At 42.5% G+C, this 5874-nt stretch overlaps 1 long non-coding RNA gene across 1 annotated transcript; it reads right to left on the bottom strand.

Annotated features, from left to right (window-relative positions):
• Positions 1-442: 442 nt before the first annotated feature.
• On the bottom strand, positions 443-4108 carry LOC119022225. Its single transcript, XR_005075862.1, has 3 exons — positions 3983-4108; positions 2784-2920; positions 443-563 (listed from the first exon to the last, which is right to left on the bottom strand). It is a non-coding gene; the product is annotated as an uncharacterized LOC119022225 (long non-coding RNA).
• Between the last annotated feature and the right edge of the window lie 1766 nt (positions 4109-5874).

Raw genomic sequence — 5874 nt, 5'->3', positions numbered from 1 at the left:
CCACAGATCACATGTCTCCGACTCATTCAGCTGCATGTACTGTAAGTCACTGCAAACAGAACAACGTCTCTCTGCGATTCTCTCGCTTCTTGAGGGACGACTGCGCGTTGGAAACCATCAATTCTGAAAACAGAACGTGATACATCTGCGCCCACCTTGCCTCTGTCAGGTAGAATCAGCAAGGGTGGCGGTGGAGGAGAAAAAACAATGTTTGGGATTAAGAATACACTTCAGAAGGAATCACATTACTAAAAGTCAAGCATATAGAGCGGCACCACACTTAAATCTCTCTCTGTCTCTCTTTCAAACACACATACAATATACCCACACATACACACACACACACACACACACACACACACACACACACACACACACACACACACACACATGGACACCAAGACTCACACGATTTTCTTAAGACATGATTTGGTTCAGCTGCTCTGGCTGCTCTGGTGCATATTTTCCAGTTCAAGTGCAGTTCAGTCCTCTGATCCCCTCGGCACTCCCTGGGGTTCATCCAGTGAGAGACGCATGACATGATTAATGGCCAACAGAGGTGGCTGATGGGAGAAAGAGAGGGAGAAAAAAAAAAAAGCATTGCATTAGGAAAAATTAGAAATGAGGGCGTGAAGTAAATGAACAGGCCCAAAGTCAGTACAGGTGGAAACTCTCCTTCAGTAGACTTCCCTGCCGGAAACTTATTCAGTTATTTAACTGGACTGTTGCCATGCGCAGATATGACAAAGAGTAAAACAAACTGAATGCGTGTATTCAGTCAGGTCTTGGAGAGTACCGCTGTATGTGCAAAATGAGTCGGATATCTGTATTCTGGATGCAAAGAGAGCTTCATGAATTGGATTATTTAAATGTGGTGGCAGCATCAGCAGGGTCGTGAAGGAAAATGTGAAGGTGTAGAAGTGGGATGGCCAGATTTGGGAAGTCGTTCTTCCAGTGTTGAGCCACGTGGACGTTCAAAAGATGTTGCTTTGCATTTATTGCTCAATGCATTAAAAGACCACGTGGACTGTTTCCAGTATTTGAGTGACAAGGACACTCAAAGGAAACAATACAATGAGCATACAACACATGACTTTGATAAAAGTTTCTGAACATCAGCCCAGTGTTTACTTTCAACATGTTTCAATGTCATGTGACATCCCGCTTGAAACCAAATATGATTTTTTTTAGACAGCACATGACTGCGCGGTTGATTGGCCACTGTTAGCATAACACACACCCAGATCTCTGACCGAACTGCATTGTGGGTAATGTAGGCACCAGGTTTGCCAAGAAATAGTAATGTCTCGAATAAAAGAGATCATATTGCAGGTCCTTCCTTCAGTCTTTATTAATACTGATGGGACTTTGTTACCTTTGAATAACAGAATGATAAACATGTTTATTCATAATGTTGTAAGTAAAATAAGATATTCATAAGCTCTTACAGGAGCCTGTTAAACATCAATAGATTGCTTTAGAATGTTAATAAAGGCGTTTGAGTTTCTTATAATTGATCATCTTAACATTCAAAACAATTAGTACTGATCGATTATGTCCTTGCTAACCTTTACCTTTTCTTTGCTTTCTTCATTTAAATAATGAGTTGCAAAGAATAACCAAGGAGACGATTACATGTCCGTTTTAAGAGCTGAAACGCCTTAACAACTGAAAATGTAATAAGTTGTTTTTACGTTTAGACATTTGACAGATTACAGTGTTTATTAAGATTAACACATACGTTATTACAGGTAACTATGCTTTTTGCAGCTACAACATCTAAGAGAGAGGAGAAAGAGAGAAAAAAAACTTTTTTGCTCAGATATTGATAAGATTAGAAGACATCCAGAAGCCAATATGAAATCATCCTAAAAAGCAGTTATGGATGAGTGCATTATCAACCATGTACTGAACTATGGCATTATGAGGGCCTTGCTACAAGTCTAACAGCGCTGTAGAAGATGGTTAATGTAGTCAACTGAAGTGACGTATTCCTGTGAGGCGACCTTACTGACAGTGAAATTTGAGTTCTCCAGCTGCAGGTCTGTGTGGGACCATGTAGCTCCCAGGACTTGTCCTCATCCACGACATCCTCTGCTCATATTTTGAGAAACCATTTGTACTGTTGGAAATGCAGTTAGTTTACAAGCGAGGGGAACGTTTTGTTTATGAGCAGCAGCACTCCCTCTGGCTATCCAGCGGCTATATCTGAGCTGAAATAGCCTGTGGTTCTACCCTAACAGCAATTACATGACATGGTGTTGGAGGGAGAGCAGATTTTGCAGAAGGAGAACTCGGGTTTTCTCGGTTGGAAAATAGCACACACACATAAGAACGCATTGCTTTAATCGACTACATTTAGCATCAGAAGTGATCGGACGTTTAGATATAATGTGGCAGATTTTGTCGTTGTGGTTTGGTTAGAGCAATAAACACACTTGGTGGTTGGAGCTGGGCTACGATAATGGTTACAGAAGTGAGACAAACAATTGCTGATCTTTTGCAGGACTCCAGTCTAAGACATCAGACGGATCCCCCGCCCACACCCTTCTACACCTCACGTGGACTCATCAGATCCTACGGTGACAGGGAGATTCCTCTCCTCTGCTGAGTACATTTCACAGCTTTGTTGTGTTGCACCTGCCTGTTCCTCAATGCCACCTCTGTCTAACTCCATTACTTCAGTAAACAACAAATCGGAGGCCATGCTCCCTCGATCAGCAGATGACATTTTCAAAGCAAAAAACAAGGCGAAGCAGCCTCAGAAATATACCGAATGTTACCATTATATATGATGTCACTTCATCATTGGCGGAGAGCCAATTTGTCAGCCTCCACAGATATACAGCACAGACCACAGATGTATGCTTTCAATGGAGGACGTTTCCTCTGAGGGATGATCAGATGGGTTCAATGTCTCCTGAAAACAAGCCAAAGCAAACAAAAACAGGCAGGAGTTATGGCGGAGCGGGAGTTAAGGATAATTTCAGGACCTACCCAGTGATGCTGGTCAGTAATCTGACCACTTTTTTCAGTAATGAGTAATCTAACACGCAAATATCTCCAAACCAGTGTTCAGATTAAAGTTACTTATTCAAGTCACTCTGCATTACTATTATTTTCGTAATTTTCCTTCGTAATAATATATATTTTTGCTTTCTTCTTGCGTCTCAGGGAGTGATGTCATGTACAGGACAAGTCACATTTTCAGCATGAGGACAACTCGTGTGTTACACCACACAAACAACAATGAGGGAGGAGAGAGATGCGCGTTTTCTTAGCTGGAAATACAGTCAGTATTGTGAGTTCAGCTTAAGGTGAGAATATTAAAGTTTATCGTACACTCTGTGCTGGTGACAAAATACTATCAAGCTTCAAAAATACAACGTCAAATTTGGCTTTGCAGCACAGCTAAGTTTACAGAGCAAGTCCACCAGTTGGTGTTAAGCAGAGACCCATCACCCAAACAACAAAAGCTGGTTGGTGCAAAACTAATCAGTGGGGGAGAGTTGAAGAAGTTGGTTGTGCGGTATGTTGTAGAGGAAATGCTGCCCTTAAACACGGTTGACCTGCCCTCCTTTGGTGCCATAATAAACAAGATCCCTACTACTATCATTGCGGTGCTGCCTCACAGAACATATAAGTAACCTGAAATCTAACTTAGTCACTTTTAAAAACAAATAATCAGTAATGTAACCAAGGTACTTTTTAAAGAAGTAATCAGTAATTGGATTACTTTTTCAAGGTAACTGGGGCAACACTGGACCCACCTGTGGATGCTGCACAGTGCTCACACTGACTTGCTGCTGTTGTTGCATTATGTGTGTGTGTGTGTGTGTGTGTGTGTGTGTGCGTGCATGTGCATGTGTCGCACGACAAAGAGAAAGGGACAGCGGGAGACAAAATGTGCCCCTCTAGCCTTTGTAATTATCTGCCAATTTTCTCTCCGTCAGTTGCCTTTATCATCCCTTTCAGATCTCACCTAGGGGTCGGAGACTGTCACTCCGTGGCACCTCCATCTCTCAACGTGTGCCGGATGAAATGTAGAAGTCCTCCCGTTGACCTCTGCCTGCCAGCTCCCGCTTCCCTCTCCCCCTTATTTGTTTCCTTGTAACGGGAGACATTTGGAGATAAGGATAATTATCAATCAGCGATCTCAGCAGCTATTTATGCAGCCACTGAAGAGGAGGCAGCGGATGGGTGTTAGTTTCTGACACAGACTCAAGATGGCATGATAGATTATCGCTTTTTGTCCGCGGGCCTCACCCACATAGTCAGGGATTTTTTATTTTTTTTTTGCAGGCGATTTGGACATCAGGGAAAGGCAGAATAATAAGATTGCAGCTTATTTTGACATTAGCGTCAGAGTAAGTGATATATTTTGGATCGATTTGTGTTAAATTTGATGAAATCCTCACAATATCCCAACAGCAGTAAATGAATGAAATGAAAGAAAAATACAGTGAATCGAGCAGGTCAAATGAAATGGCCGGATGGCCTACCTGTCTTTCTACCTACCTACCTACCACACGATTAGCCAGATATGTTGCTAAAGCTATTAGCAAGCTCGTTGCAGGAGAATGCACAAAAAGTGCAGCTGAAACTACCTGATACTGACTCGACAGCAGTGCTAACAACAGCCACGTTCGTTGTAACGTTCATTACGATGACTTTTGATGTTTACTCTGATGTTAGGTGACACGCTTTAGAAGGAGTCAACACATCCTTAAACCTAAACGACTGATCAGATTGGTTGCCAGTGACTTCGATATCCACCAGACAACATGGCTGTTGCAGCATACCAGCGATAGGCATACAGGAACTATGTTTCGTACAAATTGGTTAGGCGTAGGCAACTAAACTACTTGGTTAGGTTGAGGGAAAGATCACGGTTTGGGTCAGAATAAGTACCATATTATGTTTGTAACTCAGGTTACTTTATGTCCTTCATCTAAGTTAACTCTGTTGCAAAGTTAAAGGTCTCATCAAATCCTGATGCTCTGGGCTTCTCCGGGCTGGGGGCCAGTCTGACTGACCAACAGAGGAATGACACTCAATTATCAGCTATCAGCTTTTGGTTTAGTGTCCCTGATGCTTTACCCCTAGCAGCTCTTTTTTCTGTCTGCCGTTATCTGTTCCTCTTTCTCGGTGCACAGCCTAAAAAAGAAAAGTCTCGTCCAGAGAGCTTTGTTTTGACACCTCTGCCACGATGATCCAACACTGACCTCACACTGAAATGCGCAAAGGCTTCAAACTTTCATTACAAGTGACATGAAGTCTCTCTAACAGCCTGTTTTTTTCCAATTAATTTCAATGGGGTAACAAATAATGAGACGTGATACAAATTCTAAAAAAATGCACTCTGCATGCTGACATTTCTTGTGATTTTGTTGGCGTGCCAGAGTCAAGTTTTAGATGGCACACCCGGGCACAGCGGTGGCCACACAAGCATAAAAATACTTTCACACTCAACCTGTACGGCAGTCAACCAACCCCCACTTAGAAGAAATTGTGGCAACTTGGACAAAGAAAAGTCTGACCACTGTGAAAATCTCGCCTAATGCTATTTTGGTCACAATTTTCAGGGCTTTATTCTTCAAATTGCCAAGAAACTTGACATTTTGCAGGAACACCCTCGGGTCCATCGGATGTCAGTGGCCTTACATTCACGCGGCGTGCCACTTTCACCCCGGCACTCTCTGACAAAAAATAAAAAATAATAATAATAATCCCCCATCTGATGTGACATTTGCACAAGCAACAACAAGCACGTGAGGCCAGAATTAAGAGCATTATTGCCGAGTCGAACGCAGCTTTCCTTTCCCATCACGCATGTTGGGGTCATACATGAGGAGGCAAATCCACCATAAGCCT

This window comes from Acanthopagrus latus, chromosome 7, assembly GCF_904848185.1.
Source record: "Acanthopagrus latus isolate v.2019 chromosome 7, fAcaLat1.1, whole genome shotgun sequence".
Classification (NCBI taxonomy): domain Eukaryota; kingdom Metazoa; phylum Chordata; class Actinopteri; order Spariformes; family Sparidae; genus Acanthopagrus; species Acanthopagrus latus.
The sequence above is the reverse complement of the archived record's forward strand: the minus strand, read 5'-3'. Positions and strand labels throughout refer to the sequence as shown.